The sequence below is a fragment of the Lucilia sericata genome, unplaced genomic scaffold (assembly GCF_015586225.1).
Source record: "Lucilia sericata isolate MDLA Ls3-8-SP2 unplaced genomic scaffold, ASM1558622v1 Contig000085F_arrow, whole genome shotgun sequence".
NCBI classification, from domain to species: Eukaryota; Metazoa; Arthropoda; class Insecta; order Diptera; family Calliphoridae; genus Lucilia; species Lucilia sericata.
Genome location: NW_023994118.1, coordinates 707,091 through 722,678, shown reverse-complemented (window position 1 = coordinate 722,678; position 15,588 = coordinate 707,091). Strand labels below are relative to the sequence as shown.

The 15,588-nt window shown below is 38.7% G+C and overlaps 1 protein-coding gene across 1 annotated transcript in view; it reads left to right on the top strand.

Moving 5' to 3' along the window:
- LOC119599707 (dmX-like protein 2) overlaps positions 1-15,588 on the top strand; it is a 107,238-nt gene that overhangs the window by 39,446 nt on the left and 52,204 nt on the right. The gene's annotated exons all lie outside the window — the stretch shown is intronic.

The following is a 15,588-nucleotide window of genomic DNA, read 5'->3' as shown; positions in this document are numbered from 1 at the left end:
AAAGTTAATATTTCTAAGGGCCAATCTTTAGGTGAAAGATTAGCGATTAAATTAAAATTAATCCTCGAAAGTTGTCTTTTTTTCCGGTTTAAGATTACTTCGTGCCCCTTCGCATAAGCGAAGGATGGAAGATTTATTTGGCTGATCCCAGGGATATAAAGCCACCAATAATTTTAAATATCAATTCTCACAGTTTCATGTCTATCCGACCGAGGAATTCAACTAAAGTAATATAATCCTCTATACCTCTTTCGCCAAAAAATTGGGTGGTGCTATTGTATCGTTCAAGCAAAGGAAAGTCCGCCCTCTGGATGTTGTAGAGGGTTTTTTGGATAAGATATGTGAATCGTCATCTGTTTCATTGCAGATATGACATAGATCGTCGTCAATGACATGCATTTTCCGCAGAGAATGTGGACTAAAGGAGTGACCCGAAATTATCCTGTTCAATTGTTTGATTTGTATCGGGTTGAGTTTCAGGGATTTATCTGAGAACCATGGTTTGGTGTTCATGCCCGGGAAGATTCTGTAGTATTGTCTGCCTTTCATTCGACTCAAATCAGTATACACCCTCATTCATTATTTCCAAATTCTACTTTCAATTTCTCTAATCGCTTCTTCCCGAGTCCATTTCACCTGTAAAATTTGTCCCTCACTGACTGCCTTTTTCGCCGCCTCATCTACAAGTTCATTGCCGGGTACTCCCAGATGAGAAGGGATGTAGTGTATCTCAATGTTCGTCAGGGATTTTGCATCTATAATCGCCTTTCTAATCCTTTCACAGATTTGGTTTTTCTTGACGCTATTAAAGGCCAAAATGCCGCTTTTGCTGTCCGGTAAAATCACCAATTTATCTATCCTCTGAGTATTCGCAAATTCCACAGCCTTCTCAATCATGAGGAGTTCCATCGACATGGAGGATAAATTCCGAGTTATCCTAAATAGTCTTGTAGTCCCCGATCTTGGGTGATAGAAAGCGCCCCCAGAATGGTCTCCCTTAACAGAGCCATCAGTGAATATGATATCCATTCCCTTACTTTTTAGATTGTGGAATTTCTCCTTAAAAATCTGTCCGACCATTTCAGTACTCATCTCCCGTTTGCCAGCGTTATAGAAATCTCCTACTAATTTCAGTTTTGATGATTCTAAGGGTTCCAGGTTGGAAAGAACATCTTTGTATTTACTAGAGCCCTGCATGAGTAACTCTATTTGCTACACACAATGAGTGACTCATTGCTTTGCACTCAACTCATTGTTTGTTTAGAATAGTATTTACAAAGTTTTGTTATACTCAAACGTTGTGAGTACTATCAAGTGAATGTGCAACTACATTCAAATCGAGCGAGTAAACAATTTGTTTATGTTAAAACAATACAAAATAGATTGTTTGAATCGAATGAATCGATTCAAACTTTTTCTTGAATAAATGGTGAAAATTTTGAATGCTGTTAAAACTAGTTCCTGTGGCCCGAATTCGCTGAAATTTGGTAGTCTTGAGTACAATTGATGACAAGATAATATTATGTTCGAATATTCGAAATTAAGTTCGAAAATTCGAAGTTATGTTCGAAAAATTTTTTATGCTTTTAAATTATTCTTTGAGTCCAAAAAACTAAAAAAAAAATTTTCGAAAATTCGAACTCATGTTCGAAAAAAATTTAAAGCTGATAAAACCAGTTTCCGTGGACCAAATTGGCTGAAATTTGACAGTGTTAAGTACAGTTGATGACGCTACTATATTATCTTCGACTATTCGAAATTAAGTTCGAAAATTCGAAGTAATATTCAAAAAATCTGTTAATTTGTCGAACTTAAAAATTGTTTTGCTTTCACTCGATTCACTCACTGTATACTACTTGAATTGAATCACACAAACACTCTCATTACTTGTTTCGTTTGAATTGAGTATTGACTAACATTCCTTATTTTCAAATATACTATTCATTTCATTCATAAAACAATGAGTGAGTCAAACACAGTGTTTGAAAAAAATCAAATGTTTTAATTTATTATTTAAGTCACTCATGCAGGGCTCTAGTATTTACAATACGTTTTATGGTAACTGGTGTCGAAAGCCTTCTCCAAGGAGAGCAATTCTGCTATTATAAGATCCAATTGGATAACCGTCACAAATTCCTTTACCGTTGCCAATTGTAGTCTATATTTGGTAGGCAGTTCACCGGCCAGATGGTATATAACATGAACGGGAGTTTATCTAATCAGTCCTAGGGCTCTTCTCAAATGAGAGTTGTTTGTGCTCTGGAGTTTGGCCAATGCGGTCTTATTTATGTTGGCAAATGATGAAGCAGCGTATTCAATTTTAGAGCGTATGAAAGCCTTGTAGAATATGAGGGCCCTTTTGGGATCTATTCCATAGGGGCAACCACTTATAGCGTTCAGGAAGAAACTCGTTCTGTTAACCTTCTCCACTATCTTATCGATATGGGGCATTATGGAGTTGTTGGAAGATATTACTCTCCCTAAGTAGCATATCTGCCTGACTTGTATTTGTGTGCCTTCTACGATGATATTCACCTGTGAGCCGCGTTTTCCAAAAGTGGTCACGTTAGTTTTCTCAAGGTTGATTTTCAAGTTCAGCGCGCGGCATTGTGCTATAAAGTCAGTAATCTTCATCCCATGTGTTATCAAAAACCAGTAGGAAAAAGTCATCGGCGAACTGAAAAATGTAGCAATTTTCATCCTCAAGTTTGTGTAAATCTGCCGTATAGAGGTTGAATAGAAGTGGGCTGAGACCACTACCCTGAGCCAAACCTTCAGCAATTTTCCTTTCCGCATTACCAAGAATTAGAGTTCTATCATTCAGATATGATACGATCCAGGCAATCAGCTTTCCATTGAAACCCATATTTCGGAGCTTACTCTCGAGTGTATTATTGTTCACAAAATCATAAGCCTTACTAATATCCAAGCATGCTGCAACCAGTTTGTGTTTCTCACCTCTGTGGTATTGTACGACATTAATCAATTCATTAATGCACATCGTAGTACTGAAATTTTTACGGAAAACATAGGAGCGATCTGGTATCAATCTTTCCCGGTCAATGTGTTTCTCCATCTCGATCTTAATTAGTCCTACGCATTTCAAAAAAACCGGAAGTAGACAAATTGGTCTAAAATTAGATATGTCCATGGTTTCCTTTTTCTTTGGTACCGGTTTCACTCTGATTTTCTTCCAAGAAAGGGAGATATTACCAGAGTTCCATACCCTGTTCAAAACATCGAAAAGTTTACGTTTGTTCTCTGACGATAAACCAATAATCATCCGGTATGTGATGCCATCCAAGCCACTGGCTGAATCCGGATTTCTGCCGTAAAGAAATGCCAGGAAATCCTCGTATTTAAAATTATCCGAGTCCGATGGTGTGGGATTATCGGTTGTGCTAAAAGAGACCAAGTCCTGATACGTACCAGTATTCATGATCAAATAATCATCTGTTGTATTCTATGAAGTTGTGGGAAAATCTGCAACGGGATTTGATCTGTTGTCCACCGCAATAAAATTTAGAAATTTTTCGTTATCCTCTTCTACCCATGAGTTGTTCACTTTCTTGTGCTGTTTATATTTCCTAAGATTGTTAATCTGTTTCCAGGTGTCATTAATAGATATCGGGTTGGATAGCTCTTCCTGTAATCTAATAAAATTCTGTTTCTTCCTCAGTTTAATATGATCATGTAGTACTTTGTCGGCTTCCACTGCTGCTGAGAGATTTGCAAAAGTTTTGAATTTGTAATATTTAAGCCTCGCTGCATTCCGTAGTCTAAAAAGTTTCGTGGATTCCTCATCCCACCAGTTTTTGGCCTTAAAGCTACGACCCGGTTTCACATAAATAGTGCTCTTATTTATGGCAGTATGAAAATCATTCTGTATCTCCTCAATATCATCCCCTATTACCATAGAGTCGATATTGTGTTTCAGTTTGCTCTGAATTAACTTCCGTTTGGAGCTGTATACCTTGTTGTTCCATTCCCATTCAATGATAATGGGTTTGTGGTTGCTCACTGTTATCTTGATGTCGAGTGTCCTCCAAGTGATGTTGTGGTAGTTGTTCTAGACCAGAGAGATGTCAATCCCTGATTCAGAAACTGGACCCATGTAAGTTTTCGCGCCGTCGTTCAGAATGTTATAACCAAAATCTATAGCCAGATTCTCGATACATATACCCTTGTCATTCAATTGTGGATTTATCCACAATGGTGATTTCGCGTTCATATCTCCACAGATAAAAGTCGGCAAGTTGTTATCCATAAAGAGTTCATAATTCTTTCCAGACTATCCTCAAAGGTATTCATATCCATGTCTGGAGGAAGGTACACGGCCACGATGTTAAAATTTTTCACAAGGTTCAATGTAGAGATCGAAATGCAGTCACAGTTTGTCGAGATTTAGATATATACCTACTCCTCCGTATCCATCTTTTCTATACTTGCCGATAAAGTTAAAATTCAATAAACTTGTCAAACTGTTGTCCTTTAACCAAAACTCAGAAAGAATCGCACAGTCGATTTTCCTGTTTTCCAAAAAAATCCCCAAAAACTTCTTGTTCCCCCTTTTGGCTAAACTTTGAATGTTATATTGTAGGAATAACATTTTGACTGCTTAGAATTTACAATTTCGGTTTCGCACCCCTGGTGGGTGCAATTAAATCATTTCTGTCTTTATTCAGTAATACTCTGTCTATCGCTCTTGCTATCTCTCCGATAAATTCTGTGTCGGTTTTCTTAAGGGATTCATCCCCCCATCTACTAAAGAAGGAATTCGAGGCTCTCAGTTGTGTTGCCATTCTCTCAATCTCGGATACCGAGTAGGGATTAGTAATATAATTTCCATTATTATATTCAAGTTCTTGTTCTCGTGTCCTTTCGCGCCAGGTTTCCATATTCTGCCTGGCATTTTCCTGTTCTCTCTGTCTATTTCCATAATTCTTAAGTACCTTCGCAAATGAATTCGACTTGTGCAGGAATTTGGCTGCCTCTGTCATGTTGTTAACAATTCTGTCCTTTTTGTTGTTAATACGTGGGAATACATTCTCCATGCCCTCCTCACCTAGTAATTCGAATCGATTACCTCCTACTAATCCAGTGTATTTAATTCTTGTCTCCTTAATGCTTAAGTTCTCCAAGACCATTATTCTCTTCAAAGGGCATTTTCTCTGGCAGGGCAGTTTCTATTAGTAGGTGCATGGTTTTCTCCACAATTGGAACATTGCATGTTACTCGGGTCGCAGTTATCACCAACATTATGTCTCCTAAAACAGTTATTACATGTTTTGTCTTTTTGCTTGCAATTGTCTGCTATGTGGTTAAACCTGTAGCAATTGTAACATTGCCCGAAGGGGATAAAAGGTTTGGTAACCAGTTTAGTATATGCAAAATCCATTTCCCTGGGAATTTGTAGACCCTTAAAAACAACCTTCACTTTCATGGTGGGTTCCCTTTCATTACCATTTTTCTTCGTCATCCTAATCAACTTAACAATGGAGAGTTAAGCAGGCCAAAAAGTTCATACATCGATATTTCCCAGGTATATTAAAGATAATACCAGTTTTCGTCAGAAGAAACAAAATTTGAGCAACATAACCGGAATTCTCCAAACGTTTCTCCATCACAAAATCGTTAGCGGCTCGTCTTGTCTTGAAAACTATCTTGCATCGGCAGTATCCAATCTTAATGATGTAATCAATTTCACCCACGTTGAGTTCAATGAGCTTTTTCGTTAGTCTGAATTGATTTATATGTGTTCTCGGTTCCGATTTGATCGTATCAACATGCACCATAAAGGGCCATTTGTGGTCATCTTCGTACATAACCGGCATTTCCATAGACAAATAGGTTGTTGGGTCACTCCGATCTTCTGTTGTTGATGTTGAATTCTCATGGTCTGATGTCATCCCAGCAGCCATGTTTTCACCTTTCAAAATCATTATTACGAGCCGTCAAAGGTAATTTAAATTTGTTCCATTTCCATCCGATAAGCGAGAAAATTTAGGGGGCGGTTCTATTCCGCCCTGACCCAGACGGGCCATGGACCCGTCTGGACTTTCCTCCATCACACAAACACTAATGTAGTCCTCCGAGATATGCGAACAATTGCAGATACACCCACGTGGAGTAAATCAAAAGAAAGTCAAGACTAAAGTCAACCGAAAGGTATAAGAAAATATTATAAAGTTAAATTCCTTTTTCCCTTTAATCGACCAGAAAATTCCGCAAAATTCACAACCGACGCGTTAGGCGTTTCTAAAAGTTGTCTTTGAGTACTCAATTAGTTAATTTTGTTTGCAAGTTTAAGCGCCCAATGGAGGTGGTTTAAACTTAAGCATGAAATGCAAAAGTGTAAACAGCTGATGCAAAAAAAATTAATACAATTTTTATGAATATAAACATTAAAATGTTTTATTTATTGATTAGTATAAATTATGCACAACCCAAATATATCTTTTTAGTTTTAAATTTAAGTTTTCATTTTCATATTAAATTTACAATTGTCTTCTTCGTTTTTATAAAACATGCATTGTTTTGATAACAAACAGTGACATTTTCTGTTGTTTTGTATGGCAACACTGCGAAGTTTAATCTTGTACTCAAAAACATCAAAGGGGATTAACATCAGATTAAATTTATGATTAGATTAACTAATCTGATTATTAATTGGCATTTGATTGCCAACTCAAAAACCCGCTCTAAGAGTTTTTCTCAAAGGATTAAATTTGATATTATATATATCTAACATATTTATCCGATTTTAATCATTTTAGACTGTAATTAACACTTATGTGTCGTAGATTGACAAATTCTTATTTGAAATATTATGGTAATATCTAGTAAGGATAATAATATCAAAAAATGTCCTTGAGTCAAAGTTATCTTAAGAATGATTTCTCCCGTTTTCATAATTCCTTTGTAAAATTAGTTTATAATATCAACAACAACATATAAAGAATCAGAGTTAAATCATGAAGGGTTTTTTAAACCCTTGGGGATTTTGGTGTACTAATGTTCTACTTTCATTTCTTGTTGGCCTCATTCGGGCAAGATTTTCTTGTTGCACAGTGTTTCACGAAAAAAGCCTATTTAAATATTTGGCAGACCGATTGATCTTATGTACATCGGTAGCAACTAACGCTATCATATTAGATCTTTATCGGAAAACATGCCTATTTTTCCCTTTGATGTTTTTGAGTACAAGATTAAACTTTGCAGAGTTACCATACAAAACAACAGAAACGTTAACGTTTTGTTGTTGTTATTGTAGCAGCGACACGTGTAAAGTCGGTGTGGCTGAGTTGACAATCCTTGGTCGTTGTTCGTTGAACTCCGAGTCGTTCCGGTGCGAAGAACCGATTGTCGTGGGAACGTTGACGTTTTGTATGGTCTGGTGATTAACTAATCTGATTGCCAGCTCAAAAACCCGCTCTAAACCAAACCTGTCAATTTTTACAAACACAAATAAACTCCATTTATTATGGAATAAAATCATCAAAAATTGTTTTTCAAATAGGTTAGGTATCGAGGGCAGCTGCTTCATGAGCAGCTCACTTGGGTCCATTTAAGGTTGGTCCCGTTGTGTTACCCTAGTGGTCACAGGAGTTTGTTATAATTTCACTCTCTGCTTCCAGATCTAAACCAACCGGTTTCATTTATGTAGCATAGGATATTCTTCAAGCCTATCCCTGAAAGCTCCTCCATACCAGCCAGAAAGGGAGCTCCAAAGTGATTCTCCCTACTCTCGGTAAACGTGGGGCAAAAGCAAAGAAGATGTGATATCGTTTCATCTTCTTCCTCATTATGACAACTTCTGCAGTAGTCATTATATCCAAGACCTAGTCTCCTGGCGTGAGTGCCAATGGCACAGTGTCCTGTGATTACTGATACAAGAGTCCGTATCTGCTCCCTTCAGAAGCTAGTAGTAGTCTTGATCAGCTGGCATCATATAGGGGCCAAATAGACCTCGAGACTTGACAGGTGGTTTCATTGAACCACCTGATTTGGGCTTTCCCATATAGTTCGTTAAGAACAAGTGCCTTACAGTTTGTAAGGGAAATACCAGTAAAGGCGTCTATTTCCTCCTCAGCCAACATTGTGCCTTTCCTGGCTAGTTCGTTAGCTATACAGTTACCCTGACATTTATCATGGCCAGGGACCCATATTAGCGTTATCCTAGAATTTCTCGCTATCTCATTTAGAGATACCCGGCATTCTCTGATTAACTTAGATGTCGTGAAGACACCCGCTATATTCTTGATAGCAGCTTTACTGTCAGTATATATACATATATCTCCCGATATGTGATAATACCTTAGCCAATTCGCTTCTCTTTTAATAGCAGATATTTCTGCCTGAAGAACACTACAGTAATTGGGCAGTCGAAAGGATGATCTAATACCACCCACTTTACCACTCCTCTTGGAGCCATCAGTGTAGACTCTCGTTACACCTGGAGGTGGGTGAGGTTCTAGTTCGAAGTTCCTATGTGGAATCCTGAAGCAGAAGCGATTATCGAAGTTGGGCTTCGTAATGCAATAGTCAACATTCAAATGTAATAATTCGAAATGTTTTATAATTCTAGAATGCCCGTAGTCTCTGTACTCAGACCATGAGCCGCAGGCATTTAATCTGATCGCAGAGTTAAGGGCGAGTTGAAAGGCCATTAAGTCAGCTGGTAACCAATTCAGCATGGTTAACAGTGCCTTGGTTGGCGTTGTCTTCATTGCTCCCGTAATAAGGATTGCAATGTTTCTCATAGTGCGCTCGATGGTTGCACAGTTTGTAGCATGCTCCATGGCATGCCACCATACTATAACCCCATAAAATAGTATGGGCTTGACTACTGCCTTGAAGATCCAGTTAATACCTTCCGGGTTAAAGCCCCAGTTTGTACCAACTGCCTTCTTGCATGTATAGATAGCCACATTGGCCTTGTTAACCCGGTTCTGAATATTCAGATTCCAGGATAGCTTACAATCTAAGATTACGCCAAGATACTTTGCGTGATCCGAGATTTTTAATCTAATTCCATTCAGCTTTGGCGGTATAAAGTTTTCAATTTTATACCTCCTAGTAAAAAGGACTAGTTCAGTTTTCAGTGGGTTAACACTGAGTCCACAAGAAACACTCCATTTACTCAATAAGTTAAGAGCAGTTTCCATACAACGAGATATTGTATCGGGGAATTTACCAGATATCAACACTGCTACATCGTCGGCATAAGCGACAGTCGTAATTCTTCTGCTATCCATTTCGGACAGTAGAGTATTCATAGCCACGTTCCACAGTAAGGGAGACAAAACTCCCCCCTGAGGAGTGCCACCATTGGCAAGTCGCGAGACGCAGACTCCCCCCATTGTGGCACTAATGACCCTATTGCTCAATAGCTTCCCTCATCCACGTACTAGGAATATACAACGTGGTTAGGCATGCCTTGTAAATTAAATGCAGCCATGGTATCACAAGATCTTCATTTTTCTGAAGGTCTGCTGGAATAATACCGTCGGGACCCGGTGATTTGTATGGATCAAAACTGTTAAGTGCCCAACAAATTCTCTCTCTATTGATGATAACAGAGCTGGGATTTGTCGTGTTGTGATCCAGGGTAGTCATTATTCCATTATCTACAATGGGCTGACATCCCGGAAAGTGAGTATCCAACAGGACTTCAAAATATTCCCTGCTAGACGTAGTCCAACTACCACAGGGTTTTTGAATGTAACTCGGTACAGCCTGTGTAGTTGACAGAATCTTACGAAGTCGATTGGTTTCAGAGGATCCTTCAACATTAGAGCAGAAGTCCCTCCATGCCTTCCTCTTCGCGTTCCTAATCATATTCTTAAAGTGGTTCACAGAGGACTTATAGGGAGACCAGTTATTTGATCTCTTGGCCTCATTGAACAGCTTACTACACTCTTTTCTAGCGCGCGCAATGTCGAGATTCCACCACGGAGGCTTTGATTTTCCTCTCTTGGCGGAAGGTTTACAGGCAATATTAGTAGCCGAGCGGAAAGCTTCTGTTAGTTCTGCAACGGCCGCATCAATATCCTCCGTACTCTCAATAGTAGTGGGAGACATAAGAGAAATGGAAAGCATACTATTTTGAACCTCCCAATTCGTTTTCCTTCTGTTAAGAATACTAGTAGTATTCACTTTTATAATACCAACTGTAAAATCAATATACCGATGGTCCGATAGAGAACAGTCATTAGAAACAGTCCAGTTTGTTATATACCTGCGATGCTCAGCACTCACAAGCGTTATATCTAGTACCTCTCTTCTGTTAGATACAATAAAGGTGGGTTCTGAACCCCTATTTACTACTTCTAAATTTCTACTGAGAATGAAATTGAAAAGTTGCTCACCTCTAGTGTTGGTGTCACTACTACCCCAGATGTTGTGGTGCGAGTTGGCGTCAGCACATATGATGATGGGGATGTTGTGCTGATTCGCCTTATCTACCAAACTACGGACGCAATTATTGGGTGGGCTGTCTCCGTGGTCGTGGGCCATGTAGCTTGAAATAAGCCATGTCGTTACACCGTCATGCTCTAGTGCCACTGCAACAGTATCTTCATCACTGAAATCAGAGAGAATGAAGATATGCAAGGAGCTTTTAGCCAGTATACAGGATCGTACTTTACCTGAGTTCTTAACATATAAGAGTTTATAGCCCTTAAGGTGTAGTCCGCAAACCCGATCCTGATGGATCCATGGTTCTTGGACCATTACTAGCTCCTCCCCACTTTGTGCCACTCGGAGGAGCAGTGCAGCGGAAGCTGCTTTAGAGTGGTGAAGATTGATTTGCGTCAATCTCACCATCCTTTTCTACAACTGTGACGTTGACGACTTCCTGAGATAATTCCAGGGGTTCGTCATCGTCAACCACCTCATCCTTCTGAGTAAAGAGGGAGCTCATCATGTCAGAGACCGATCGAGCATCCTCTTTGTCAGAAGGATCGATGGCTTGGTTGCCTTCCGTGCCTTCTACCGACTGCACGGCATCTACATCCTCTGCTTCCACCTTCGGAGAGGGGTCGCCTTTGGAGTCACTGCGATAGACTCGAAGGAAGATCGTACCAAATCCATAGTAGACCTTCCCTTTTGTCTCTCTCAGTGGCTCCAAAGATTCCTTGTTAAGGACCACGATCACGTGATCCTGGGATCCTGCAGGAAGGGACGACTTAGCCGACCCCTTTCCAACAGGACCCGAAACAGGGTTTTCAACCGGATTAACGGTTTGGGCTGAAGCAGCTTTGGAGGAGCCTGCAGAGAAATCCAGGGGAACCTCGCCACTTAAAGAACAACTACTGATAGCTGCTTGTTTTTTACATTCCGCCAGCCTGGGTGTGCCAAACTGACTTCCTGCTTTGCCGGTAGCTCGCAAGCTAGCCTGACCCGGTATTGCCGCCTGACTAGCCTGGGTAACGGTCGCATTCGACTCTTCACAGCCCATTACCGACGCCGTGGGAGTAGGGTTCCCGGAGATTATAAAGCCCCTGACCGGGTACGCGGGGCATGCTTCCTTCTCACTTTTCCATTTGGTTGTCTAAAGAGACAGTTGCATTTTTAACCTACTGCCAGGTAGGGTTAAACTGCCGTCCCCACAGGGGAAATCAGACACAGACCACCAGCCGCCCAATATGGGAACAGACGCTGGTGGATTCAGACGGACACACATTTAAGTGTATGGTTCCAATAGAACCAGCCGGACAAGCTAACCCAGACCACCCCTCTCAGTGAGGGGAGAATAGTCTGGGAAAGCATCTGATAGCCGTCCCACAGGGAAACAGACGCTATCAGATTGGGGGAGGGTAGTTCTTAGTTTCGCGCTCAATGTAGACCCGACTGGAATGGGTGACCCTGCCAGGAATAGCCAACTTATGCTGGCCATTCCCTCCAGTTTGGCTCTACAAATCATTGCACTTAAGCATCTGCATCACGACAAGATGACTACCATCGCAGATGAAATAAATAACTCTAAATCTTATATCGGCAGTTGATACTTCGACAAATTGTGAAAATTTGTTGATACCCCAAAAATCGTGAGTGTATTCTTTGAAATGGCAATAGAAAGACAAACTCTTTTACTATTTAAAAAGTGTATGCATATCTATGATCTGTACGAACATAAGTAAGTTATTAGGAACTCATATAGTCAATAAATTTATTTCAAATGTTTACAGATCAATATGATGTATTCCATTATTAATTGACTGGTATTAATTTGTTTTGTTAGTAGAGTTATTTATAGAATTATTTATGAAAAAACAAAATGGACACAGACAGGGACTGAACTCAGAACAACACAAAACGTTTGTTTGTTAAACTTTTTTAAATATACTTTTTATATAATTTCTCAATATGCTTGTTTTGATGAATCTTGTGCAAAAATAAAACACAAGTTATGTATTTTTTATGAAATTCTTAAAAAATTTAAAGTTACTACAGTTTTCAAAATTTAAATGAATAAAATGGGTTTACACTAATGTGAACATGTTTACAAAAATCTGCTAAATTTAAAATTAAACTGTTTTATTTTTATACCCACCATCATAAAAGATGGGGGTATATTGATTTTGTCATTCCGTTTGTAACACATCGAAATATTGATCATAGGCCCACAAAAGTATATATATTCCGGGGCCTTATTAAATTCTAAGATGATCTGTCCGTCCGTCCGTCTGTCTGTTGAAAGCACAATAGAGTCCGAACGGAAAGAGCTAGAGAATTGAAATTTTCCACATATATTTCTTATAGGTAAGGTTTGTTTGGTATTGAAAATGCGCAATATCAGTCCACGTTTTCGCATAGCCCCCATAGAAGTGGCGCTCCGAAAAACAGCTTTGACAGTCATAACTGTTTTAAAAATGCGACATAAATAAGTTTTATATGAGCTTACTACTCTCTACTAAATTTTATTAGCATCGGTCCATAATTGACCCTACCTCTCATATATGGTACCCTGCAAAAATTGACTTGCTTAAAAATACGAGTCTAGCGCTGAAATTCGATATAAGGATCGGAGCATAAATCTCTCTACCGAATTTTATGAGAATCGGTCCAAAATTAACCCTACTTCAGAAAATGACTTTAAAGCACATTACTGGATTAAAAATGCGAATTTTACCGAATTTCATAATTGACCCTACCTCCCATACATGTTCATGGTTTAAAAGGTGGACAAACATATTTTGTATTTAAAAATTTATAGTTTGTTAATCCGAAAGGGATGAGTCCATAATTGAATTAAGCTCTATTTCAAATATCAAGGTAATGTTTATAGGGGATCATTCCATTTACGGCATAAGGTTTGATTTTAATTTAATCGCTAATCTTTCACCTAAAAGTACTTTACATTTGATTTTGTATTAATACAGAGTATTATTTAAGAATGTATTGTAATCTGAAAATCTAAAACATTTTGTAGTTTAAAATGACATATTTTTTTTAATTTATTTTATTTAACAATATTTAATAACCTAGCATATAGGCCATAAGCGGTGGCAAATTTCTACTTTACAATGATTCTTTCAATACAAAATGAATATAAAAAGAAAAATTAAGGAACTAAGTTATTATCATATTGAGGTTTAAAAATTTTTTCAAAATCATGTTTTTATATAAAATACACAATTTATTTGTATTTTTTATGCAATATAATTTTAATTTATTTTATTTTCCATATTAAACGTAGCATATTGGCCATAATCGGTTACAAATTTCTACTTTGTTTTGTTTTGGCTTTTAAATTGTGATTTAATTCTCTTTTATTTTCCAACATAATTTCCTTCATTGGCCATTTCAAATTGAAAATTAACCAAAAAATATTGTTCATAATACACGAATGAAAATTGTTCAATTTATTTTGACAATAAATTTGATTTTGTATTAAAGACAAAGAAAATCTGATATTAGGTTAGGTTAGGTTGATAGGAGGATGTATACTACATCAAATCCGAAGAAATACACCTAGGCCACTATCGGGCCTGTTGTGCGCTCCAATTCAAGAAAAAAAAATTGTTCACTGAATGTATTATTTTTCCATGTTCAGAAACTCAGTTTCCTGGACGTAATTCCTAAGAATCTTCCAATCGGTGTTGGTTAAGAATGTTATTTCCGGAATAACATCACTTCCAAGATACTTGGATCTAATTTCGACGAATGCCTGACAATGGCAAAGAAAGTGCTCCAGACTTTCACTGTCCTCTCCACATGCTCTACATTCGTCTGAATCCGCACGTCCAATTTTGTATAGATGTGCTCGTAATCCTGTGTGTCCACTCAGAATACGTACCATCATACTAACCTCAGACTTGCTCATTTTGAGAAGATTTCTCGTCTTGCTCTCATCAGAATCTTTGTGGTTCTACCCACCGTTTCATTATTCCAAGAGGCCTTATGGGATTCTCTCATCCATATTTTTAATTCAGCTTTTGTTGCGTCGAATGGTTTTGCGTTTGTCAGGTTAACTACATCGAGCTCCCTTCCCTTTAAAGCTATTACATTCGCCCTTTCGTTGCCGACTACTCCCGAGTGGCCTGGTACCCATATGATGTGAACCTTACCTCTGGGAGAGTATTCAGTTAAAGCTTTCTTACAATCCAATACGGTCTTAGATTTAACTCTATCACCTGATATCGCACAGATTGCCTTCTGGCTGTCGGTAAATATATTAAGCCCTGTGGGCGCCATATTTATTCTAATCCAATTTACACATTCCGTTATTGCTCGTACTTCTGCCTGGAAGCTTGTGTTATGATTACGTAAACGGTGGTATATTTCTGTTTCTGGGTCTTCAATATAGAACCCCAGGCCCACTTTGTCCCCTAATTTAGAGCCATCCGTGTAGCAACGGATTCCTACTGGTATTTGCTCTAATGTTCCGTTTGACCAAGACATTCTATCTGGGATTAGCGTTTCAAAGTTTCCGACATATTCAGTGTCTGGTATGCGATCAGGCACGTCCGATGAATGTGTATAACCTTCCAATGTGTCCAGTATACATTGATGACGTGTCCTATAACCGTTTTTGGCCAGTCCGCCTAAAGTAAAGAGCCGTTCGGCTGTAAGCGCCGCCTCATATCTTATATATGTTTCAATGGGTGGAATATCTAGCAACGTTTCTAGAGCCTTGGTTGAAGTAGTACACATGGCACCACTTATACCCAAGCAGCATGTACGCTGAACTCCCTGTAGTAGTTTGATATTACACTTTTTGTCCAAAGCAGTCCACCAGATTATTGAAGCATAAGCTAGAATTGGTCTAATTACACTTTTATAAAGCCAATTTGTTATAGTAGGACTAAGACCCCATTTCATGCCTATGGTTCTCCTACATATCGCCCAGCACCGATGTGCCTTGTTGATCCCATCCTCTATGTGGTGTCTCCATTTTAATTTCCGGTCAAGTATTACACCTAAGTACTTAACTTTGTCTGTCACCGGTATCTTCTTGCCCAGGAAGCAAGGTTCAGTATACGTAGAAATTTTTGTCTTTCTTGTGAAAAGACAGATTTCCGTCTTCGCCGGGTTAACATTGAGGCCTCTCGGTTGAGCCCAGCTCAAGGCCGTATTCAGCCT